The following is a 27,487-nucleotide window of genomic DNA, read 5'->3' as shown; positions in this document are numbered from 1 at the left end:
TGGGGAGGAGAGAGATGAGAAGTATTAACTTTTAGCTGCTTCACATTAGTTCATTGATTGTTTCTCATATGTGCTTTCACCAGAGTGCGCAAGCCAATCCAGTGGCCCCTTGCTCAAGCCAGTGTCCTCAGGCTCAAGCCAGCAACCTTGGAATCATGTCATTGAACTTGTGCTCAAGCCAGTGACCTTGCACTCAAGCTGTGATCGACCTGGCAAGCCCACACTCAAGCCATGAGACCACACTTTAGCCAGGAATCAGTGCTCTGACTCCAAGAACTATGCTGCGTTCCTCCCACACAGCTCCCCTCCACCAGTGTCTCCTCTCAGCTGTTACTGCTGGGCCTTTCCTGCCTGCTCATTCTCCACATGGGATGTATCCTCCCACTGGCTTGCACCTGGGGAAGGAAGTGTCACTGTTTCAGTTCAAAACCAAATCTTTGCTATCATTCAGAATTCACCATTCTGCTGTCTTAGACCCTCAATTATTTATTAATACTTACATAGGATTCAGTATGTACCACATGATTTCAAGAGCATTATAAATTTTATCACATATTTAATCTTCTTAATGATCTTAATGACCAGTAGATTGTTCATTTTAGTGTTGACATTTTATGGAAGAACAAACTGAAACCCAGAGAAATTAATCTTTCCAATGGCCACATAGCTGGGAAAACATGGGAATACATGAAAGTTGGTTAGCATTGTCTTTGAGAAAATAAGGGGACAGTCAAAGCACTTTGACTGCTCTCTGTCTGTTGATTTCATGAAACACTCAAATTCTCTGATGAAAACACTGAAGCAGGGTCTCGCCCAGCTGTGAGACCCTGGCAGAAATGGGCAGACCCTAAAACACCCTGGCCACTGCCTCTCTTCCCTGTCAGCCTACATGTAAGAAATAATTTTCTTTTATTCCAGTTAGATGAATTCCTGAATCAGTAATTTTTTGTAGGCCCTATAAAGCTTTGTCCTGTTGTGTTTTGAGAGTGAGCTATATTCTTTATCTCTTCTTCTTCCTCTCAAAGTCTCCCCTCCTCCAGCCACTCCACCTCCCACAATTCACTAAGCCTGTCCTCCTCATGGTCTCCGACCACATGTATTTCTCTTTCCCTGAGAGGCCTCCCCTGATCACACTGTATAAACTCAGCCCGCATGCTCCCTGTCCCAGTCCCTGCTCATTTTCTCCTGAGCACATTCCATCCTCTAATACACACATGTGCCTCTTGCTTATTTGCTTTATCTGTCTCCTCCCACTAGAGTAGAGCTCCACAAGGCATGGTATCCATTTTATTCAGCACTTGATACTGAGCGCCTAAAATAGTGCCCAGCATGTGGTAGGTACTCAGAAAATATATGCAGATAATGAGGAAACAAATTGTTCTGGAACTCAAGATCTCTTCTCCCTCATGTCTATTCTCCCTCTCCTCCCCTTAATGTGTTCATGTTCTCAAGGCTCCATCATTAGAGTTCTGTTCTTCTCATTCTGTTCCTTTTATGTATCACATGGGCAAGGTTGTGTTAGGGTTCATTTATGGATTAATTAGATAATGTATTGTACATTAAAAATTTGTATCAGGTCATGGCACACTAGGCTAAATACTTATCATTTAAAAACATATAAAATGTAGAAAAAGATGAATAAGGTTCAGAAGTATAAAGCTGAAATGCAAATGCCTTGTGTAACTCTTAGGTCTGACTTTGGGATCTTGTATATTTGTACTGAGTTGTTCCTCTGGGTTACGCTTACCATGGTGTCTGGATCCACTACAATGGGCCCCATCTGTCTGGTGAAAAACTAGAAAAATCAGCTGACAGTCAATCCAAAAGCACTGGAGATTCTTGACAAGATCTCCCAGCCTGTGGTGGTGGTGGACATTGTAGGGCTGTATCAAACAGGAAAATCCTTCCTAATGAACCGCCAGGCAGGACAGAACCACAGTGAGTGTTGTTCTGGGTCAGGGGCCATTTGTTTGAATACAATGAGAATATAGGCTGATCATACCTCCTTTAGGGTCATCTTAAGAAAAATCTAGCTACTCCCACTGAAGAAAACTATTAATTCTTATTGCCAAATTTATAACTTCAACCCATCTGTCTCAAAAATCTCACTCACTGGCTCAGTGAGAAAGGATTCCAGACCCTATCGAAGATCGACCCCATTAGTCACCTACTGAGGCGCTCAGCTCCAGAAGCTGTTCCCTTTCTCAGATCACATCACTTCCACCCTACACTAAAGAGTATTTCAGGAGCATACACAGATTGTTAAACATTTTCTCATTTAAAAAAGGGATAAGAGGTAGAACAAACAGCAGTATATTCTGTATACCCCATATCTCAGTAGAGCTATACCATACAACTCTTTGTTTCATTTCATAGCAAAACTTTGATGAATTATACTCCCCTTTGCTCTCTATCTGTATTTCTGTCTGTGTGTCTCTTTGTCTTTGTCTCTTTCTCTCTATTTCTTTTGATATGTGAACTGTAACATACAGAGAGTGTACAACACATACATATACAAAATTTTAATAAATATAATTGATCATCTGTATAATCACTGCCAAGATCAAGAAATGAAACATCACTGACGCCCAAAAGCCCAAATCATATCCTCTCACACCTCACTCCAGCTCACCCATGTTTCGATTTGCATGCTGCATTTTTACACTCTTCCGCATTAAAGTGGTTATATTTTTCTATCAGCTTTCCTTTCTTGGTTCTTACTGACTTTTAGTAGAATCTGCCCATATCCTGTTAAATATTTCTGTCTATAAAAACCACACACCATTTTTTTGTTAATATTTTCTTCTATGACTCAGCATCTCATCAACATTAGGAGATTGGACCTCTGAACACTAAACTCTAAGAATCCCTGGAAATAATAAAATATCTCTTATTCTCTCTCCCTCTCTCTCTCTCTCTCTCTCTCTCTCTCTCTCCTGATCTTATCCCTCCCTCTTTTTTCTCCCTTTCATCTTCTCTTCATTTTACTTCCCAATATCCCATTAGCTTCTAAGAAAACATTTTATCTTTGTATTTCTTTTAAAAGTATTCTTGACCACCAATCACGATAGTGCACTTCTCTTTTCCTGGACTGAATTAATTAATAGCTTGTTTTTTGAGGGGTTAAAGGTTTGAAATCCTACAGAGGGAAAGATCAGTCAAAGAATTTCAACCATGTTTCTGTATATTCTAATTAAGACAACTTCAGGTAACAACAAGGTAATTTCCCATTGCTGAAGAAATCTCTACCTTAAAAATATGTTAAAACACCAAAATTGTGATTTTACCCCCCCCCCCACACACACACACTCATCTCACAGAAAGAAGAAAAGCAAAGAGATTTGCTTCCAGTTAAGTTCCATAAGCATGACCAGGTTACCACTCTCTGTCTCTTTATTGATGACTTACTTTAGGTGATTTTTACCTTCCATAACTGAGAACAATAACCTCCAATAATAACTTGTCTTTCCACACTGGGAGAAAGGGAACTTCAGATTACTTGAATTAACCAGAAAGCACCAAAAACTATCACATGTAGAAGAATACAGCTTATCTCACACTTTATACCTCTCTGTGGAGAACATTCTAGATATGGAAATTGAATGGCCTGAGCTATGATGAATAAATCTCCCCTAGGTATCTTATCATGTTCATTTTTATTTCTCATTAAATAAAGAAATAGCATATGGCAGATGGTTAAAATCCTAGACAGTGAAATAAGAAACATCATCAGCAGGTTCTTGAGCATATATACCTCACATCATCTCCCACTGTATGTATAAAGTTTAGATTGACTGTCTTTGCTGAAATAGAAACAAACTTCCTCCCCACTGGACACTCAAATTTTGACAAATTTATCCAAGTGTAACCTGTGGGCAACCTGTACTATCTGCTATTACTATATAGCACTTTCTCCTCTTCCTTTACAGGTTTGCATCTGATGTCCACAGTGCAGTCTGAAACCAAGGGCATCTGGATGTGGTGTGTACCCCACCCATCTAAGCAGAACCACACTTTAGTCCTTCTGGACACTGAGAGTTGGACGACATGGAAAAGGTAAGAAGAAAACCTTTTTTGTACTTGATACTCCACTTACATTTTAATTCACTACATCTATTCAACTTTTAGGACAGATTTCTCTAAACTACAAATTCAAGTATGACCAATGAGGCTAACTTCTTTTTCATTGAATTTACTTTCTTGGTACACCCAATACTTGAATATGAATAGCTATTTTTATTTTTATACTGGTACAAAAAATACAAGTTAATTACGTATTGAGCAGCTGCACCCAGGGCTTTGTGTTAAGTACTACAGATATGGCAGTGAATGAAGTAAAGACCCAGAGCTTCATTGAGGAGATATGTAATATGCAGTGCTATCAGAACAGAGTACGGATGCAACTATTAAAAACATAACCCAATGTGCCTGACCTGTGGTGGCGCAGTGGATAAAGTGTCGACCTGGAATGCTGAGGTCGTGGGTTTGAAACCCTGGGCTTGCCTGGTCAAGGCACATATGGGAGTTGATGCTTCCAGCTCCTCCCCCCTTCTCTCTCTCTGTCTCTTTCTCCTCTCTCTTTCTCTCCTCTCTAAAAATGAATAAATAAAATAAAAAATAATAAAAAACATAACCCAATGATAACCCATTTTTTTGTGAATTTATACCACTTAGAAAATATATAGTGAAAAATTTGTGTTTGTAAGCTCACTGAGCTTTTAAGATTCAAATTTAACTATATAGTTTTATGTTCTGGACTGAAGTCACAGATATGCAACTGGGCCAGACAGTGCCCTGTGCTGAGGTGGGCCCATACTTGGTGTAATGATTGTTTCACTATCATGAAATTCTTGATGATTTTTTTAAAGGTTTCCCACATTAATTTTCAAATAGTGCCAACAAATTATCTTACTTACCTATAAAGTAAACTTTTTAAAATTTAAATGGGAAATAGTCTGGGAAATCTCTGAACATATTGGTTGAGATTCTTTTTTTATTGATTGATTTTTAGAGAAACAGAGAGGAGAGAGAGAGAAACATTCATTTGTTGTTCCAATTAGTTGTGCACTCATTGGTTGCTTCCCTTGTGTGCTTTAATCTGGGTGTTTTTGGATGGTGCCCTAACTGACTGAGCTAACTGGACAGGATCAAGATTATTATTTTATTATTATAATATGATAAACTCATAAGTAAAAAAGTTAATAGAATACATAGTAATGTTATTATTAGAAAGTGGACACAAAAGAAAGAGGAGGAGGAAACAAGGATGATGTCAAGGAGGAATAAGAGGAGAAGAAGAAAGAAAATACAAGAAAGTTTATTTCAGTAAAATTGTTGAGAATTTTAGAATGCTGATCTCTAAAGCTTGTAAAACAAGTGAGTGAGAACTTAATGTTCATTTACTAAATATCGTTTCATTTAGGTCTGGGACTCTGGTTGTGACTTATGTGCACGCCATCAACAGTGGAGCCATGCCTTATTTGGAGAACGCAATGACAAATCTGGCCCAGATTGAGAACTCAGCGGCCGTGCAGAAGGCAGCCGAGCACTACAGCCAGAGTTGGCGCAGCGAGTGAGCTTCCCCACAGACACACTCCAGGAGCTGCTGGATGTACACAGGGCCTGTGAGAGGGAAACCATTCAAGTGTTCATGGAGCGCTCCTTCAAGGATGTCAAGTGGGAGTTCAGATGAAGCCTGTGGTCTAAGCATACATCCTTCCTGAAAACTGTCCTTCCAAAATTATTCCGAGAATCCCTTTTTATGACTCCATAGTTCATGTGTCTCTCATTGCAGAATGAGCATGGATTCTTCTGAGTGACAGCTCTACAGGCTCCCATCCATGCTTTTTCTAAAAGATGAGTTGTCAGTGTTCTATTAACCACTTAAAACAACACACATGTATTACCTCGCAGTTCTTCAGGTCAGATTCCAACACAAGACATGGGTCCCTGCTCAGTGACCACAAGGTGAAAATAAGGTTCAAATGGGCTCATGTTGTCATACGGAGGTTCTGGGAAACTCCCCTCCGTCTTCAGGCCAGCAATGATGCATCATATCCTTGTATAGTTTCTAATCTCTCTGAACTGCCTCTGCCACCATCTGAAGAAAGCTGCTCTAAAAGGGCTCATGTAGTTAAGTAATGCCCACCTGGAAATTTTCAACTTAAAGTCAAGCTGGACTGTATAACATAATCTAACCATAAAATGAATATTCATCATTTCCTCGGTTCCAAGAACAGACTGGACAAAGCATGGAGGGAACTGTTAGGAGACATCATAATTCTACTTACCATAGCCGTCTTCACTGAGAGTTTGTCTTTGACTCTTTCTTTGATATCTTACAGGTTACAAAAATCTCTCAGTACATATATACAAACCAACTTCATTAAAAGTGAAAAAGGGAGAGTGACGTCACGGAAATGGCGCCGTGAGCAGCGCGTCCGACAGATCTCCCCAAAATCTCAACAAATTTATCAACTAGAAACAGAAAAATTTATCCTCGGAGCATCCCGGAGTTCCACACACACACTGAAAGCGAAAGGACTGTTGCCGAGGAGGGAATACGCCTGTGGTGAGTCAACCCACGCGTGCAGCTGCCCGCGCCGCAGTCCGGAGAGTCCTGGCCACCGGAGTGCACTGAGAAGCCGCACGCGCGCCCCGTGCCGCGGTCCGGGGAGTCCCGGCCACCACCGGCGTGCACTGAGAAGCTGTGCGCACACCCCGTGCCTCAGTCTGGGGAGTCCCGGCCACCACCAGCGTGCACTGAGAAGCCACGCGCGCGCCCCGTGCCGCGGTCCGGGGAGTCCTGGCCACCACCGGCGTGCACTGAGAAGCCGCGCGCGCGCCCCGTGCCGCAGTCCGGGAGGGGCGCCAAACCTGTCTTTCCTAGTCAGGAGATTCTCTCCGTGGGCGGGGCACCTCACCCAGCCATTCGAGCTAACAATCAAGCGTTGGGGGAGGGGCGCGCAGGCAGCCTGAAATACTCTCTGGAGCACAGCTGTGGATCCAATCACTGAAATTAGCTTAACCCACGAAATCTGCGCACCCACGGGGCCCTGATCTCTCCCAGTTCAGCAATCCAAGATAAGAGGCATAATATTTTTCAGTGCCTTTCGCTAAAGGGGCGGGGGCAACTTCTGATTGACAGAGCCTCCATATTCAGGGATATACCTAACAAGAGGGACTTGGCAGATACTAAGATCTATACAGCAAGCAGCGAATAGTGCATCTTCTTTCCAGCCAAAACAGGCTACAAAGTGTGGAAAGCCTGGGTTGAGTGGTCCAACTGAGTGGTAGGCACTGAACAGTCACCTTGACAACAATTGACTCCCAGCCCCACCTGATTACGCTGGAGGCTCTGACTGCCAGAGCCTTACCCAGAGCCTTGCGCTGAGTGAGGATAGAGTGGGGATTTCCCAGCTCTTTGAGCCTCTTGCTCCCCAGACAGAAGCAGTGGCAGCCTCATAGCTGGATCACCAGGCTGCTAATTCAGGAAGGGGAGACTAGGGGAGAGACTCCAGGAAAGCAAACTCTCATTGTTGGACTCTGCAAACGCCAAGAAGCCTTGACTACCAGCGAGACTAAAGCCAATTATATGACATTGCCATAGAATCCCATCAACTGCAAATCCCTACCTAAGCATGACACAGGGGCAGAACTTGGGGTACAGAGTCACCGACCAGGAAGAGGGAGAGAAAAGAAAAAGGAAGAAGTTAACCTCTCAAAATCAAGAAAAATCCACAGACTTTATAACTTGTTCCACTAATTCTTTGTTGTTGTTGTTTCTTTCTTCTTTCTTATTGCCTTTATTATTATTTGTATTTCCTCCACCTCGGTCCTTTTATTCTCTGCCCATCTTATGCTACCCTTTTCTTGAACTACACTACCCATGAGTGTTACATTTTATTTCTTTTCTTCATGCTTACTCTACCTTAGGGTTACACTTCAAAACCCTTAACTCTCACTCTCTCCCCTTTTGTTTTCTTTTTGTTTTTTTTCCCCTTTCCTTTTTTTCTTCCTCCATTTCTCTCTTTTTCTTATTTTTTCCTTTCTATTCGTTTCTTCTTCTCTCCTTTTACTTTTCCTCCCATTTAATCCTCAATCACGAACAAATTATTTAATTTGGGACTCAAGTTTTTTTGTTTTTTTTTTTCTTTTTTCTTTTTTTTCTTCTTCTTCTTTTCTGCTTTTGTTCTTGGTTTTCCTTTATTTGTTTGTTTTTGTGGCATTTTGGGTACTTTTTACATTGCTTTTTAACTCACTAGCATTCCTCCCAACCCAAAGTCTCCATTGTATTTTAGTCTTCGCTCCACTTAATACAACAGATATTTACTTATTATTTTTATTTTTTTCTTCTTTAAATATTATTATTTTTTCTATCCTTTTTTCTGTTTCCCTCTTATCCCTCTCATTATATCTCTTAGTTGACCATCACTTACAAGCAAATCATTTTATGCTTGTCTAAGATATCCTCCTTTTTTTTTTCTTTTGCATTTAGTAGGTCCCTACTCCCTTTTTTGCCCCTTGAACTCTTCACCCCAAATCAGGCCCTCCGTTATAGGCAGTTTTTGTTCCATTTAGCATAATGTAATTCACAGGTCATCACAATATTTACCTAAAGAGGTGAGAGGAGGGGAGGAGAAGAAAGAAAAAAGGGGGAAATAATAAATTATTACTTTTTTTGTGTGTGGAGTGTTTTCCTTTTTCCCCCCCCTTTTATTATTTATTAATTCTAATTAACACTATCAACAAGACCACCTTCAGATGCCAATAAGAAAAAGGAAATCGAATAATATGGATACAAAAGATAGAGAGGTAACACAAATAGATGTGGAAAAATCTATGGAGAAAAGATTTAACATATTGGAAGCCTTGGAGCCAAATGACACAGAATTTAAAATAGAAATCTTAAAAATACTCAGAGATATACAAGAAAACACAGAAAGGCAATGTAGGGAAATCAGAAAACAACTCAATGATCACAAAGAATATATTACCAAGGAAATTGAAACTATAAAAACAAATCAAACAGAAATGAAAAACTCAATTCACAAACTGAAAAATGAGATAACAAGCTTAGCTAATAGAACAGGCCAGATAGAAGAGAGGATTAGTGAAATAGAAGACAAGCAACTTGAGGCACAACAGAGAGAAGAAGAAAGAGACTCAAAAATAATAAAAAAGGAGAAAGCCCTACAGGAATTGTCTGACTCCATCAGAAAGAATAACATAAGAATAATAGGTATATCAGAGGGAGAAGAGAAAGAAAATGGAATAGAGAATATACTCAAACAAATAATAGATGAGAACTTCCCAAGCCTGTGGAAAGAACTAAAGCCTCAAATTCAAGAAGCAAACAGAACACCGAGTTTTCTTAACCACAACAAACCCACTCCAAGGCACATCATAATGCAGATGACACAAACCAATGACAAAGAAAAAATTCTCAAGGCAGCCAGGGAAAAGAAGAATACAACATATAAAGGAAGACCTATTAGATTATCATCAGATTTCTCAGCAGAAACTCTACAAGCTAGAAGAGAGTGGACCCCAATATTCAAAGCCCTGAAAGAGAGAAACTTTCAGCCAAGAATACTATACTCATCAAAGCTATCCTTCAAGTACGAAGGAGATATAAAAACATTCACAAATACAGAAAAGATGAGAGAATTTATCATCAGAAAGCCCCCACTCCAGGAAATACTAAAGGGGGTTTTCCAACCAAATTCAAAGAACAAAAGAACACAAAACCACAAGTAACAGCTCCACCAAGAAAACAATAAAACCAAACTTAAACTGTGACAACAAAAGAAAAAAAAAGGAGGAGAAAAGATGAAGATTAACAATAGCAAAGGACGATGAAGCGCAGAAATACTCATAAGAAAGGGTACTACAATGAATATGGTAGGTACCTTTTTCATTACTTAATGGTAACCACCCTTGAAAAAACCACCACAAAAACACTTGACTTAAAAAAGGTAGCAACAGAGGAAAGAAGTATGGAATACAAACAAACAAAAACAAATGATAGAGAAACAAAAGAGAAGAATCAAACAAGATACAAAACTAACAGAAAGCAATTTATAAAGTGGCAATAGGGAACCCACAAGTGTCAATAATTACACTAAATGTAAATGGATTAAACTTACCAATAAAAAGACACAGAGTAGCAGAATGGATTAAAAAAGAAAATCCAACTGTATGCTGCCTACAAGAAACTCATCTAAGCAACAAGGATAAAAACAAATTCAAAGTGAAAGTCTGGAAAACAATACTCCAAGAAAACAACACCCCCAAAAAAAGCAGGTGTAGCAATACTCATATCTGATAATGCTGACTACAAGACAGAAAAAGTACTCAGAGACAAAAATGGTCATTTCATAATGGCTAAGGGGACACTGAATCAAGAAGACATAACAATCCTTAATATATATGCACCAAACCAAGGAGCACCAAAATATATAAGACAGCTACTTATTGACCTTAAAAAAAATACTGACAAAAACACAATCATACTTGGAGACCTCAATACACCGCTGACGGCTCTAGATCAGTCATCCAAACAGAGAATCAATAAAGATATAGTGGCCTTAAACGAAATACTAGAACACCTGGATATGATAGACATCTACAGGACACTTCATCCCAAAGCGACAGAGTATACATTTTTCTCTAGTGTACATGGAACATTCTCAAGAATTGACCATATGTTGGGCCACAAAGACAATATCAGCAAATTTAGAAAAATTGAAATTGTACCAAGCATATTCTCTGATCATAAAGCCTTGAAACTAGAATTCAACTGTAAAAAAGAGGGGGAAAACCCACAAAATTATGGAAAGTGAACAACATACTTCTAAAAAATGAATGGGTCAAAGAAGAAATAAGTGCAGAGATCAAAAGATATATACAGACAAATGAAATGAAAATACGACATAGCAGAATCTCTGGGATGCAGCAAAAGCAGTAATAAGAGGAAAGTTCATATCACTTCAGGCCTATATGAACAAACAAGAGAGAGCCGAAGTAAACCACTTAACTTCACACCTTAAGGAGCTAGAAAAAGAAGAACAAAGACAACCCAAAACCAGCCGAAGAAAGGAGATAATAAAAATCAGAGCAGAAATAAACGAAACAGAGAACAGAAAAACTATAGAAAAAATCAATAAAACAAGGAGCTGGTTCTTTGAAAAGATCAACAAAATCGACAAACCCTTGGCAAGACTCACCAAGGAAAAAAGACACAGGACTCAAATAAATAAAATCCAAAATGAAAGAGGAGAAATCACCACATACATCATAGATATACAAAGAATTATTGTAGAATACTATGAAAAACTATATGCCACCAAATACAACAATCTAGAAGAAATGGATAAATTCCTAGAACAATACAACCTTCCTAAACTGAATCATGAAGAAGCAGAAAGCCTAAAGAGACCAATCAGCAGGGAGGAAATAGAAAAAACTATTAAAAACCTCCCCAAAAATAAAAGTCCAGGCCCAGACGGTTATACTAGTGAATTCTATCAAACATTCAGAGAAGATTTGGTTCCTATTCTACTCAAAGTCTTCCAAAAAATTGAAGAAGAAGCAATACTTCCAAACACATTTTATGAGGCCAACATAACCCTCATACCAAAACCTGGCAAGGATGGCACAAAGAAAGAAAACTACAGACCAATATCTCTAATGAATACAGATGCTAAAATTCTAAACAAAATACTGGCAAACCGAATACAACAACATATTAAAAAAATAATACATCATGATCAAGTGGGATTCATCCCAGAATCTCAAGGATGGTTCAACATACGTAAAACGGTTAACGTAATACACCATATCAACAAGACAAAGAACAAAAACCACATGATCTTATCAATAGACGCAGAAAAGGCTTTCGATAAAATACAACACAATTTTATGTTTAAGACTCTCAACAAAATGGGTATAGAAGGAAAATATCTCAACATGATAAAGGCCATATATGATAAACCATCAGCCAACATCATATTAAATGGCATAAAACTGAGGACTTTCCACCTTAAATCAGGAACAAGACAGGGTTGTCCACTCTCTCCACTCTTATTTAACATGGTGCTAGAAGTTCTGGCCAGAGCAATCAGACAAGACAAAGAAATAAAAGGCATCCATATCGGAAAAGAAGAAGTAAAGGTATCACTTTTTGCAGATGATATGATCCTATACATTGAAAACCCAAAGGACTCCACAAAAAGATTACTAGAAACAATAAACCAATACAGTAAGGTCGCAGGATACAAAATTAACATACAAAAGTCCATAGCCTTTCTATATGCCAACAATGAAATATTAGAAAACGAACTCAAAAAAATAATCCCCTTCAGGATTGCAACAAAAAAAATAAAATACCTAGGAATAAACATAACAAAGAATGTAAAGGACCTATATAAAGAAAACTACAAGGCATTGCTAAGAGAAATAGAAAAAGACACAATGAGATGGAAAAATATTCCTTGTTCTTGGATAGGAAGAATAAATATAATTAAAATGGCCATGTTACCCAAAGTAATATATAAATTTAATGCAATTCCCATCAAAATTCCTATGAGATTTTTTAAAGAAACGGAACAAAAAATCATTAAGATTTATATGGAACTATAAAAAACCCCGAATAGCCAAAGCAATCCTAAGGAAAAAGAATGAAGCTGGGGGCATTACAATACCTGGCTTTAAACTATATTATAGGGCCACAATAATCAAAACTGCATGGTATTGGCAGAAAAATAGACACTCAGACCAATAGAACAGAATAGAAAGCCCAGAAATAAAACCACATATATATGGTCAAATAATCTTTGATATTGGGGCCAACAACACACAATGGAGAAAAGAAAGCCTCTTCAACAAATGGTGTTGGGAAAACTGGAAAGCCACATGCAAAAGAATGAAACTCGACTACAGCCTGTCCCCGTGTACTAAAATTAATTCAAAATGGATCAAAGACCTAAATATAAGGTCTGAAACTATAATAAAGTACATAGAAGAAGACATAGGTACTAAACTCATGGACCTGGGTTTTAAAGAACATTTTATGAACTTGACTCCAATGGCAAGAGAAGTGAAGGCAAAGATAAATGAATGGGACTACATCAGAATAAAAAGTTTTTGCTCAGCAAGAGAAACTGGCATCAAAATAAACAGACAGCCAACTAAATGGGAACTGATATTTTCAAACAATAGCTCAGATAAGGGCCTAATATCCAAAATTTACAAAGAACTCATAAAACTCAACAACAAACAAACAAACAATCCAATAAAAAAATGGGAAGAGGACATGAACAGACACTTCTCCCAGGAAGAAATACAAATGGCCAACAGATATATGAAAAGATGCTCAGCTTCATTAGTTATTAGAGAAATGCAAATCAAAACTACAATGAGATACCACCTCACCCCTGTTAGATGAGCTATTATCAACAAGACGGGTAATAGCAAATGTTGGATAGGCTGTGGAGAAAAAGGAACCCTCATCCACTGTTGGTGGGAATGTAAAGTAGTACAACCATTATGGAGGAAAGTATGGTGGTTCCTCAAAAAACTGCAAATAGAACTACCTTATGACCCAGCAATCCCTCTACTGGGTATATACCCCAAAACCTCAGAATCATTGATACGTAAAGACACATGTAGCCCCATGTTCATTGCAGCACTGTTCACAGTGGCCAAGACATGGAAACAACCAAAAAACCCTTCAATAGAAGACTGGATAAAGAAGATGTGGCACATATACGCTATGGAATACTACTCAGCCATAAGAAATGATGACATCAGATCATTTACAGCAAAATGGTGGGATCTTGATAACATTATACGGAGTGAAATAAGTAAATCAGAAAAAAACAAGAACTACATGATTCCATACATTGGTGGAACATAAAAACGAGACTAAGAGACATGGATAAGAGAGTGGTGGTTACCAGGGGTGGGGGGAGGGAGGATGCAGGAGGGAGGGAGGGAGAGAGTTAGGGGGAGGGGAAGGGGCACAGAGAAAATTAGACAGAGGGTGACGGAGGACAATCTGACTCTGGGTGAGTGGTATGTAACATAATTTAATGACAAGATAACCTAGACATGTTTTCTTTGAATATATGTACCCTGAATTATTAATGTCATCCCATTAACATTAATAAAAATTTATAAAAAAGAAAGTGAAAGAGAACAGCATAAAATTTTATTTCTATGTTTTTGCACAAACTGTCATTGAAAAAATCATGACTAATTTAAAATTCTGTTCAGAGACTACTTAACTCACTCATGTGCAATTGATTTGCTATGTGTATATTTTTCACCCAGAGCAACCCTCGTTTGCAGAGGGAAGTCCTATTGAACTTTTCATTGCTCTTTGTGGATTAATCCTGCTACTGATAAAAGAACCACGCATAATGCTGGATTGCTTATTTGGAAGTTGCTAGAAAGTAAATCTTACAACGTTTCATCAAAAGAAAAATAAATATTTGTAACTATGTAAGATGAAGGATGTTAACTAACTCTTATGACCATCATTTCACATGTATACAAATATTGTTTTATTAAGTTGTACATCTGAAACTAATGTACTGTTATTGTCAATTATATATCAATTGAGAGAAAAAAGGCACATGGAGTTCATGTCTGCCAACCCCATCATTTCACAGGTGTTCAGCCTGAGCCAAAGTGAATAAGGGTCTTTCCACATTATGCTTGGTGATTGCAATTCCTAGTCCCCCATTATACCATCAGACTGCTTATTTTATTTTTTTTACTGACAGTTGACATATTATATATATTATATATTATATTATATTATATTATATTATATTATATTATATTATATTATATTATATTATATTATATTATATTATATTCAGGCATAACACACAATGATTAGACACTTCTATAAATTAGAGCATGATTATCCCAAAAGGTCTAATACCCAACTGACACCAAAGTTATTACAGTACTACTGGCTCTATTCCCTATGCTGTACTTTACAACACCTGACTGTTTTCATAACTGGTAATTATACTTTTTAATTCTTTCCCCTTTTTCATCATCCTCCCAAACTGCCTCTCCTCTGGCAACCATCAATTTCTTCTCTACATTTATGAGTTTATTTTTACTTTATTTTTGCATTTTTTTTTGTTTTTAGATTTTTAGATTCCACAAATAAGTGAGTCAATATGGTATTCCCTGTGTGATTTATTTTATTTAGTATAATACCCTCTCAGTCCATCCACATTGTCAAAAATGACAGTTTCATTCTTTCATATGGCTGAGTATGTACACAAATGTACATACATACCATTTCTTTACTGTCTATTGATAGGCACTTAATTTGCTTTTATATTTAAACTATTGTAAATAATGCTGTGACAACATAAGAATGTATATATCTTTTCAAATTAATGCTCTGGACTTTTTGTCATACGACAGTTTTATTTTAATTTTTTGAGATCCCTTACTGTTTTCCATGGGCTGCACCAACTTAAAAATCCACCAGTAGTACATGAGATTTCCTCTTCTCCACATCATCACCAATGCTTGTTGTTTATTTCCTTCTTTATTTTTTTGTGACAAAGACAAAGTGGGACAGATAGACAGACAGGCAGAAAGGGAGAGGTGAAAAGCATCAATTCTTTGTTGTGGCACCTTTGTTGTTCATTGATTACTTTCTCATATGTGCCTTGACCAGGGGGCTATAGCAGAATGAGTGACCCCTTGCTCAAGTCAGCAACCTTGGGCTTTAAGCCAGCGACCTTTGGGTTCATGCCAGCACCATCTGTCATGTCTATGGGTCCCAGGCTCAAGCCAGTGACCCCATGCTTAAGCTGGTGAGCCATGCTCAAGCCGGAGACCTTGGGGTTTGAAACCTGGGTCCTCTGCGTCTCAGTTTGATGCTCTATCCATTGTACCACCGCCTGGTCAGGCTATTGTTTGTTTCTTAATGATAGCCATTTTGACAGGTGTAAGGTGATATCTCATTGTGGTTCTAATTTGCATTTCCTCTGATGGTTAGTGATATTGAGCATCTTTTATATGCCTTTCGGTCATCTGAATGTTCTTTTTGGAGAAGTGTCTATTCAGATCCTCTGACCTTTTATTAATTAAGATTTGTGGAATGATGTCAAAGAGTTTACTGCCTATGTTTTCTTCTCGTTTTATGATTTAAGATCTTATATTTAAGTCTAAAATCCATTTTGTGTTTATTTTTGTATGTATCTGTTTAGTTTTCCCCAACACTATTTATGAAAAAAACTGTCTTTACCTCATGTATGTTCTTGCATACTCTGTCACATATTAATTGACCAGATAGGTGGGAGTCTACGTCTGAAGTCTATCTGTTCCATTGATGGATGTGTCTGTTTTTATGCCAGTACTATATTTTGATTATTATAGATTGTTGTATCGTTTCATATCAAGTAGCATGATACTTTTGACTTTTGTTCTTCTTATTCAAGGCTGCTTTGCCAATTAAGGGTCTTTTATGGTTTCATATAAAATTTTAGGATTATTTAGCTCTGTGAGAAATGTCATTGGTATTTTGATAAGAATTGCATTGAGTCTATAGATTGCATTGGATGCTATGGACATTTTAATGATGCTAATTCTTCTTATCTATGAGCACAGTATATCCCTCCATTTATATGTATCTTCAATTTCTTTTGTCAGCATCTTATTGTTTTGCAAGTACATGTCTTTTTACTTCAATGGCTACAATTACTTTTTAAGTATAATATATTTTATTCTTTGTGATATAATCATAAATGTGTTTTTCCCCTGAATTTCTCTTTCTGATAGTTAATTATTAATGTATAAAATGCAATTTATGAATATTTGTTTTGTATCTTAGTACTTTTCTGAATTCATTTAATAGTTCTAATAGTCTATTAGTGTAATCTTTAGGGTTCTTTCTATATAATATCACATTATCTGCAATTGATGACAGTTTTACTTCCTTTCAAGTGTGCTACATTTTCTTTCTTTTTCTTGCCTGATTACTAAGATACAATGTTGAATAATATTGATGAAAATGGTCATGCTTATCTTTTCCTGAAATTAAAGAAATAACTTTTACTTTTTCACTATTGAATGAGATGTTAAGTGTGGGTTTGTCATATATGCTGTTTATTATGTTGAAGTATGTAGCATATATTTCTGCATTTATTAATATAATCATTTGATTTTATCCTTTGTTGACCTTTTTCTAGTTCTTTTTTTTTTTAGTATAAGGATAGATTGTTTATTTGAGATTTTTCTTGTTTCTTGATGTAAGCCTGTATTCCTATAAAGTTTCCTTTTAGAATTCCATTGTCTATATGCTATACATTTGAGGTAGTTGGGTGTTTATTTTTGTTTCTCTTAAGGTATCATTTGATTTTTTAAATCTCACTCATTGTTTAGTAGTATATTATTTGGCCCTCCACATATTTACGTGTTATTTAGTTTTCTTTTTGTATTTTATTTCTAGTTTCATGCCATGTAATCAGAGAAGATGCTTGGTATGAATTTAATCTTCTAAATGAACTGAGATTTTCATTATGGCCCTAACATATGGTCTATCTTGCAAAATGTTTGTGTATATCAATACTTTAAAAGAATTTATATTTTTCTGCTTTTTAGAGAAGTGTCCTAAAAATATCAATTAAGGCCACCTGGCTTAATATGTTATGTAAGGCCACTGTTTCATTGTTTATTTTCTGTTTGAAGGTCCATTCATTGATGTCCGTGAGGTGTTAACATCCCCTAATATAACAGCATAGTGACAAACTTTCCCCTTTCTATCTATATTTTGATTTATATACTCAGATACTCCTACTTTGGGCACATAAATGTTTATAATAATTATATCATCGTAGTTGATTTATCTCTTTATTATTATTAAATACCCATCCTTCTTTCTTATTACAGCTTGTATTTTAAAGCCTGTTGAATAGAAATACAGCTACCACAGTTTTTTTTTAAACTCCATTTGCATGCAGTACCTTTTTCCATCACTTTTCTTTCAGTTAGTGTGCCTGTCCAATCAGAATTTTGGTTTCCTGTAGGCAACCATGTTTCCATGTCTACAGTGTTTTTTATCTCAGTCAGTCACTTCTGTCTCTTGATTGAAGCGTTTAGTCTATTTAATTTAAAGTAATTATTGATGAGCATGTGTTATTATCATTTACCCTAATATTCTGTAGGTCTCCTGTGTTAATTTTCTATGCTCTTTGCATACCATGTATTTCATATATACCCAGCCTCTGTTTTATACCAAGTTATGTTAGTTGATGGTTGCTTCAGTTTGAACTTGAAATCACTAAATTTTTAGTCCTTCAAGTTTATATCTTTTGTAGTTATTTTTTACTTCTTTTGTGTGTGTAGCTTATGTGTACTCTCTTAATTTATTGTTGTAAATACACATGATTGTCTTACTTTTGCCTTTTAATCTTTGTTACTAGATTTATATTTAGTTAACCCACTATTTTTACTAAGTGTTTGCATTTTCTTCAGTGAGAATTCTCTTCCCTTTTCTCATATTTCCATATTCATATTATTGATCTACTCTATTTAATTTTCTTGTAATATTGGCTTGGTGGTGATGAACACTTTTAGTGTTTCTTGTCTGGAAAACTATATCTTGTTCAATTCTAAATGAAAGCATTGCTGGGCTAGAGTAATCTTGGTTATAAGTCTTTACTTTTTGCCACTTTTGACTACTTTTCATACCAAATAATTTCTGGCCTGCAAAGTTTCTGTTGAGAATCATCTGACAATCGTATGGAAGTTCCCTCTGTATATAAATAACCTAACTGCTCTTTTTTTTTTACGTTTTTTTTTTGTGTGTGTGTGTATTTTTCCGAAGTGAGGCAGTCAGACAGACTGCCCATGCGCCTGGACTGGGATCCACCCGATATGCCCCACAAGGGGGCAATGCTCTGCCCCACTCTGGGGCATTTGCTCCTTTGAGGCCAGAGCCATTCTAGCTCCTGAGGTGGAGGCCATGGAGTTGTCCCTCAGTGCCCGGGCTCAACTTTGCTCCAATGGAGCCTTGGCTGCGGGAGGGAAAGAGAGACGACAGAGAAAGAGAAGGGGAAGGGTGGAGAAGTAGATGGGCGCCTTCTCCTGGTGTGCTCTGGCTGGAACTTGAACCCAGGACTTCCACACGCTGGGTGATGCTCTACCACTGAGCCAGCTGACCAGGCTTTTCTGGCTATTTTTAAGAGTATCTTTTTGTTTCTTACCTTGTGCATTTTAATTATTTCTTATGTACATTAGTGCCAGGACTATTTGGTTCATCTTGTTTGGGACTCCTCTTCACTTCCTAGGACTTATATGTCTGTCTTCTCTTCACCAGGCTAAGGATGATTTCAGTCTCTTACTTATTTAAATGGGTATTCAATTCCAGGCTCTTTTACCTCTCTAATACTCCTATGATGCAAATATTGGTATGCTTGAGTTTAATCTCTTAGGACCTCTAAAGCAGTGTTTTTTAACTGCCCAGTCCACAAACCAGTTTCAGTCAGCCAGAAATTTTGTGCCAATCTGCAAATAGTTAACCACTCTTCTGTTGTAGTGAAACATTAGAGAATCTATAATAACTGGGTCTATAATCTTCATACAACATCATGGTGGTTAACTTTTTCACAGACTGGCATAACATTTTTTTGGAAGGACGGCAGTGTGGTGTGCCGGCATGGGCAGTGTGGTCTCGCCAACTAGCAGTTGAAACATCACTGCCATAAACTTATCTTCACTTTTTAATTTTTTTTTGCTGTTCCAAATGGGAATTTTCTGCTACCTTTTCTCCAGATTACTGACTTGATCTCTATTTAATCTAATCTAAGTTTTTATTTCATTCTGCTGATATTCTTCATTTCTGCATTTTTAAATTATTATTGACTTTCCTATATTTTTGTGTAATTTCTCACTGAGTTCATGTATTTATGCTTTATAATCATTCCACCAAGCATCCTTATAACGACTGCTTTCAACTCTGCATCTGGTAGGTTGGCTTGTCTTCTTATCATTTAGTTCTTTTTCTTCTAGAGAAATGTTTCTCTATCCTTTTCATTTGTGCTGACCCTCTGTGATCTGTTCTCTATCTCATCTAGAAAAGGTCAGCTATGTTTCTCAGTCCTTCGGCAGAGTAGGCCGTTATGTCATACGTTTCTTTCGAGGACTAGTTATAGTAGTACAGTCTCCCTGCACCACATGGTTTCGGCTGTTCTTAAGGACTGTACTTTTGAGGGTTGTCGTGTCTCTCTTTTTACAATTTGAGCCCTTGATTGCTAGGTTAGCATAATCCAGTGGATCCGGAATTGACCCTCCAGATCTACTAACTATAAGTGGCCATCTGTGACATACAGGGGTCAAAGCTGTCTTTGTGAATAATGATCTTCACAACACATGAGTCTCTTCAGCAGGCTTCTGGTGTGAGCCAAGTCTTACACCCTTCAGAATCTGTCTTTTGTGGAGCTGGCTGGCGTGGTGTATGGTGTGGTCTGGGCTGGACTACCCAGGTGTCGTTAGTTCTGAAGTCTCCTCTAGGCAAAAGTTCTAATGCAGGCCAAGGGCAACTGCCATTTTGTTATATCGGCATAGGGTTACACTGATGGAAGTTACAAAATCTACTTGTGGTTGGTCTGCCTCACATGTACTGGCTTGAAGGATCTTCGGTAGAGGCTATGCTGTGACCAGGACCATTACCCTTAGTCGTCCAAGCCTGATATTCTCTTGGTGGGCATCATGGTGTGAGCTGACGGCTATGCTACCAGTGTGCTAGGCTTGTGGCTGCATAGTTAAAATTAACTTTTAGTCATCCACTGGCCATAGCTTATTCCCAGGCTTGCCACCTGATGGGATTTACAATGAAAATTGAGACCAGTAACCTGCTTAAGACAGACTTGGCGCTGCTTAGCAAAAAAGTAAAGGGTACGCCAAGGCCAGCCAATGCCTTTTTTTAGGGAGGTGTGGGTCTTTCAAAGATTTTGAGAAAGTGCACTGTGTGAGCTAAGACAGTTTACTTGTGTGGAATAACTGCTGGAAGCAATCAGTTCCGTAACAAACTGGCTGGGGGAGTGTCTGTGTTAGCAAGGTTATTAAAACTCAAATATAGTGCCCATCTATGCCTGCAGGATGAGTATGGGTGGGTGAGATCTCATCAAAGAAGAAATGGCTCTTGCCCCTTAGAGAGAGCCTTTCTGATCTTTCCCCCTCCGCTTTGGCCTGGAAGCTAATCAGCTTAATTCCTCCCTATATATCCCTGGACACTTAAAGCAGCTGCTACACCTATAAGGTTAAAATAAGTGAGTTTGTAAGAAAATAAGTCCTTTCACAGGCCCTGCAAGAGGAACACTTGGGTGTCCAGAAGCCTTCCTTCTCATTCATTCACAATCCCTCCAGGTTTTCATAGCCAAATATTGTACGAATTCCTCCTCTAGGCACTGGTTCCTTGGGTTAGGGGTTCCATAATGGGTGGAACCTGTCATTCCACAGCGAAGAACTCCGCACCTAAGATATCCCTCCGCATTCTTAATTACTACGTCACTGTTGTGGTTCCACATCTCTGTCCCTCCTACCACTGCTATTGTGGCTTCTTCTTTCTAACCTTGGTTATAGGACTTCTTTTCAGCTACTCAAAAGATGGTTCTCAATGATGGTTGTTCTATAATTTAGTGGTAAATTTGATGTAATGTTGGGAGGAGATGATCACAGTGTTTACTCACTTTGGTATATTGATCCCAAGTCAGACTGCTTTTTCCACGATGATCACAGTTGGACCTTACCATTTAACAGCCTTCTTCTTTTGGGATTCTCCACATTCCTTTTACAGGAAACCATAGAATAGAAGAAGGAAGATTTCTTGCTGCAGAATGAAGAGCATTGGGAAAACATTGCCAGGCTCAGCTTAAGCAGCTCTCAGAGCCCTAGATGGAAAGTATTTCAAGAGGGCCTTTCTATGTGCCTGGAGGATACAAATCTCTACTTAGACAGCCAATGAATGAGATTGACCGGTCTTTTAACAAGATGCCCAGGAAAGGAGTGAAGGTGAGAAATAAAAAGAGAAGGGAAGACAGCCAATCAGGTTAAGAGAGCCTCTGTTGTTTCTTTTCAAGGTCTAAGACTACACCCGCACCCATTTGTGGAGAGAATGCAGAGCGTGATGAGCCCTACATTTTTAGCTTTTATATTTACCATTAGTTAGACACTTTGAAATGTATCAGAAATATTTCTTCCTGAATATAGGATTTATTACCAGAAACCTAGGTGAAAGAGAACATTTATTTTATTTAATAAACAGTGTTGCCTCACCAGGCAGTGGCTCAGTGGATAAGGCATCAGACTGAGTCACAGAGGACCAAGGTTCGAAACTCCAAAGTTGCCTACTTGAGTGTGTACTCATTCAGCTTGAGTGCAAGGTTGCTGGCTTGAGCAAGGGGTCTCTCACTCTGTTATAGCCCCCCAGTCAAGGCACATATGAGAAAGCAGTCAATGAAAAATTAAAAAGCTACAACAAAGAATTGATGCTTCTTATCTCTCCCTTCCTGTCTGCCTGTCCCTATCTGTCCCTCTCTATGACTTACTATCAAAGAAATAAAATAACAAATAGTGTTATTGTTTTGTGCTAAGTATAATTAAACAACATTCTCAAAAAGCATATGATCTTACCAAAAGAGGACATATATTTAATCAGTTGCCTATGAAGGGATATGGTTATCATACAACTATACATGATAGTGATGATGATGATGATGATGATGATGATGGCTAACATATATTGAGCACTCAGTTTCTGTTACAGGTATCAGCTTAGGTGCTGTGTTTGGATTATCAATTTAATTATTAGAATAATATGAACTGAGGTGCTGCTGTCATCCCCATTTTACAATTGAGAAATGTGATGCACTGAGAAGCTAATAAGTTGCATAAGATCATATAGCCAGTAAATAAAAGTGCTGGTAGGGCAGGTCTATGTACCCGGCATCCTTTCAAATCTCAGAAGGAAGTTCAGCAAACCTTCCTGGGAAGGGAGGTAGAAGCTACAACTTGAAGGATCAATAAATGCTATCTGAATAAAGAAAAGGTAGAGGAGCATCCAATCAGGATATTGCAGGAATGGAGGATGAGTGTTTCTGAACTACACCTAAATGTGGTTCCCTCTAACTTGGGTGTGTGGTGGTGGCATCGTGAGGACAGGAAGTTGGAGAGCTAGAAGAGAGGTTTTTATAGAGGGTTTTATTCTAACTAAAAAAGTTGGACATTCTGTTGTGGCCATGAAAGAAGGGAATTACTGTGGGATCCTAAGAAGAATGAAGGATTTACAGGGTCAAATTTGTACTTTTACTGAACAAGAGTCTTGATTCCCTCCTTTTTCTACCAGGCAAATGAAGTTCTCCAGAGCTTCCTGCAGTCACAGGCTGCAACAAAGGAATCCATCCTGCAGGCAGACACAGCCCTCACTGCTGGGAAGAAGGCTCTAGCAGGTACAGGGCAGGGCTCTGACCACAGGGAGGGGAGGCTCCTGCAGTGCCCTGTAACAGGTGTGAGAGCAAAACTTTCCTGAAACAAGGTGATTTCTGTCTTTCTGTCCAACAACTCTATGTTAAACCAAAGATAACTGGGTCAATTTTGGTAGCTTATTCAGCCAATTATTACCTTTTCATCACATTCTGAAACAGAGATTTCTCTTTACCATTTTAAAGTCATTTTAGTCCCTGTGCACAGGAAAGTACAGCTCAGCATTACTGATATTGTTTCCTTTGTAAAGCCCGTGGGAAACAGCTGAGCGTGTCAAGAATTTGGAAGCTGAGAAGGAAAAGGAGCTGCTAAGACAGAAACTAAAGCAATAGCAGGAAATATTGGGGCTTAAGACAAGAGCTGCAAGGAAAACTTAGTCCAAATGAAGAATAAGATGGAGAACGAATACAAAAACCTCCTGCGAGAACAGGAAAGGGTGCTAGAGCACAAGCTGAAGGTAAGTCCATGTGGGTTTGTGGCAAAGCCTAAAGGACAAGAACTTGCTTCCTCATGAAGGGAAGAGAAAAACTTTAGTCAGAAACCCTGAAGGAAATCCAAAGGTATATGACTCAGTGAATTGTCATATTAATCTGATCATTCTAATTCCCTAAATCTAAAAAACTCAGCATCTTCTCTAGTATTAGAATTTACAGGGTACAAATAACTTGTCTCCAGCCCTTGAACTCGTTGTTTGAGTTGATCTGTAGGTGTCCCCTGTGCCCCCACGTGAGTCGAGACCTTAGACCTGTGTCTCCCTTAGGATGTTAGCTACAGCCATCCAAAGAGCTTAAACACATTGAGGGGCCAGTAGTTATTACTGTAGCTTCACCCAGTAGCCAGATAATTTTCTCCTGAATGAGTACAAAATCTATTTTACTTAAATGTTAAAGACACACTTTATAATTAAATACCAATTGCATTTTGAAGTTATTTATTTTTATATGTTCTTAAAAGCTAATATATTTTTAAAGTATGATACTTTGTAAAACACTGTGTAATATGAAGTGGAACTAAACAAAACTGGCAAATGCAAAGCCAAGAATTCTCGTGATTAGCCACAAACCTTAGAACAGAAAACACGGGAATTCTCATTATCTGTCCACAATGTGTTAACATATATCCATCTGGTTGAAAATATAAGATTGTACACGATATGAAATATGGGATTATCCCTGGCTTGTTGTCTCAGTGGATAGAGCATTGGTCTGGCATATGGACATCCAGGGTTCGATTCCCATTCAGGGCACACTGGAGAAGCGACCATCTGCTTCTATTCCCCTTCCTCACCCTCTTTTTTCCATCTTCCTTTCCTTCAGCCTGTGGATCAATTAGTTCAAACATCAGCCCTGAGCACAGAGGATAGCTCAGTTGGTCTGAGCTCATCAGCCTCAGGTATTAAAAATAGTTTGGTTGATTTGAGCATCAGCCCTAGACAGGGGTTGCTGGGTGGATCATGGTCAGGACACATGTGGGAGTTTGTCTCACTATCTCCCCTCCTCTTACTTAAAATAAAGAAAAAATATATGGGATGCTGATGTTCTAAATTTGCTACATTAGTTTCCAGATCCGAACATGCCAAGAATGATTTACTCTTTACAACCAGAGTACAATGCATTCTTTTTTTTAAATGTTTATTTTTATTGATTTTTGAGAATGAAGAAAGAAGAGAGAGAGAAAGAGACAAGAGGAACATCAATCTGTCCTTGTGTGTGCCCTGACCAGGGATAAAATAAACACCTTTTGTGTTTAGGGTCAATGGTCTAACCAACTAAGCTATCTGGCCAAGGCTACAAGCATTCTGGTCCCAACCAGGGTTTGATAACCAGTGTTCTATAGAGAATCAGAAGTTCCCAGTATGTGTTACATATATGTAGTCATCTTCTTTTCATGGAACCAAGAAAAAAAATTACAATTAAAATTCCATCTTTCCCGAAGAGAATCCTTTGGACTGGAAAAGATTTCCGGGATAACTGTCTGGCTTATTCCAGCCCAATTCTCCTACACTCTCAGTGAGATCATGCTGCGGGACCTTAGGAAGGTACAAACCATGGATACTCCCACTATCAGATTAAATATTTGGAAATTTTTGATCAAATGCATCAAAAAAGAGGATCTAAATTAGTAGAGAAATAGAACATGTGCTGAGCTGTTACTGTTGTTAAATACAAAGTGATGATTATCTGGACTTTTCAAAAGACAACTCCCTTTTACAGATTCAAAATAACTACTTGAAGAAGGATTTAATAAGAAATGGAGAAGATGAATGAAGATATAAATCAACTAAAAAAAAGAGGTTCAAGAGACTAAAAACTCTAGCCGGACCAAGCAGAGGCATAATGGATAAAGCATCAGACTGGAGTGCGGAGGATTCAGGTTCAAAACCCCAAGGTCTCTGGCTTGAGCACAGGCTCAGCTAGTTTGAGCACAGCTCACCTGCTTGAACCCAAGGTCACTGGCTTAAGCCCAAGGTCGCTGGGTTGAGTAAAGGGTCACTCTGTCTGCTGTAGCCCCCCAGTCAAGGCACATATGAGAAAGCAATCAATGAACAACCAAGGTGATGCAAAGAAGAATTGATGCTTCTCATCTCTCTCCCTTCTGTCTCTCTGTCCCTATCTGTCCCTCTCTCTGTCTCTCTTCCTGTCATTGTCACACACACACACACACACACACAATAAAAGAACTAAAAACAAATGCCATTTAAGAATTACAGTGATATTTATTTTGGGAGCCAGACTATTATCTGTAGCATTCTTCAAGGTGCAGTGAAGATAATTGTATTTATGCTACAGACTAGAAATTTTAGTAAATATATTATAAAAGTCTGTTTATGTTATAATAGTATAACACTGTGATTCAATTTATTTTGTTTATTTATTTTTTTTGTATTTTTCTGAAGCTGGAAACGGGGAGAAACAGTCAGACAGACTCCCGCATGCGCCCGACCGGGATCCACCCAGCACGCACACCAGGGGTCGATGCTCTGCCCCTCCGGGGCGTCGCTCTGCCGCGACCAGAGCCACTCTAGTGCCTGGGGCAGGGGCCAAGGAGCCATCCCCAGCGCCCGGGCCATCTTTGCTCCAATGGAGCCTTTGCTGCGGGAGGGGAAGAGAGAGACAGAGAGGAAGGAGGGGGTTGGGGGTGGAGAAGCAAATGGGCGCTTCTCCTATGTGCCCTGGCCGGGAATCGAACCCGGGTTCCCTCGCACGCCAGGCCGACGCTCTACCGCTGAGGCCAACTGGCCAGGGCCTCGGACTCAATTTAAAGTAGTGTGTCGTATGGTAGGTTTCATCTGAGATAAGTTTAAATATGATTACTGCCCTGGCTGGTCGATTCAGTGGAACAGCAATTGTGTGAAAGTCTTCGGGTTTCTAGTCCCATGTCAGCCACACAGGAGAAGTGACCATCTGCTTCTCCACCACCTCCCTTCTTTCCTTTCCTCTTCTTCCCCTTCCTGCTAGCCATGCTTAATTGATTTGAGCACTTTGTGTCCCAGGCATGCGGAGGATAGATTCCCTGGAGCCATCTTGCCTTAGGTGCTTAAAATAGCTCAGTTGGATGTAGCATAATGCCCCAGAACTGGGCATGTAGCATCAGCCCAGACAGGGGTCCTCTGTGTGGGCCCTGATTGGAGATGCAAGGCAGGAGTCTTTCTCTCCCTCTCTCTATCTCCTCGCCTCTCCCTTAAATTTAAAGAGAGAGAGAGAAAGATTACCAAAGAATATTAGGGGCTTCTGTACAAAAATTAAAAAATAAAATAAATAAATAAACCTTAATTTTTATTGAAGCAATTATTTATTGATATTTATTTATTTATTTATTTATTTCTTTATTTTAGTATTTTTCTGAAGTTGGAAACGGGAGGCAGTCAGACAGACTCCACATGTCCCAACCGAAGATCCACCCAGCGTAACCCAGCCCAGGGGGCGATGCTCTGCCCATACTGGGGCGTCCTCCGTTGCAACCAGAG

At 38.7% G+C, this 27,487-nt stretch overlaps 1 pseudogene; it reads left to right on the top strand.

Annotated features, from left to right (window-relative positions):
- Window positions 1-25,787, top strand: part of LOC136398362 (guanylate-binding protein 4-like) — a 44,353-nt pseudogene extending 18,566 nt beyond the window's left edge.
- Window positions 25,788-27,487: the final 1,700 nt, after the last annotated feature.

This window comes from Saccopteryx leptura, chromosome 3, assembly GCF_036850995.1.
Source record: "Saccopteryx leptura isolate mSacLep1 chromosome 3, mSacLep1_pri_phased_curated, whole genome shotgun sequence".
NCBI classification, from domain to species: domain Eukaryota; kingdom Metazoa; phylum Chordata; class Mammalia; order Chiroptera; family Emballonuridae; genus Saccopteryx; species Saccopteryx leptura.
The sequence above is the reverse complement of the archived record's forward strand: the minus strand, read 5'-3'. Positions and strand labels throughout refer to the sequence as shown.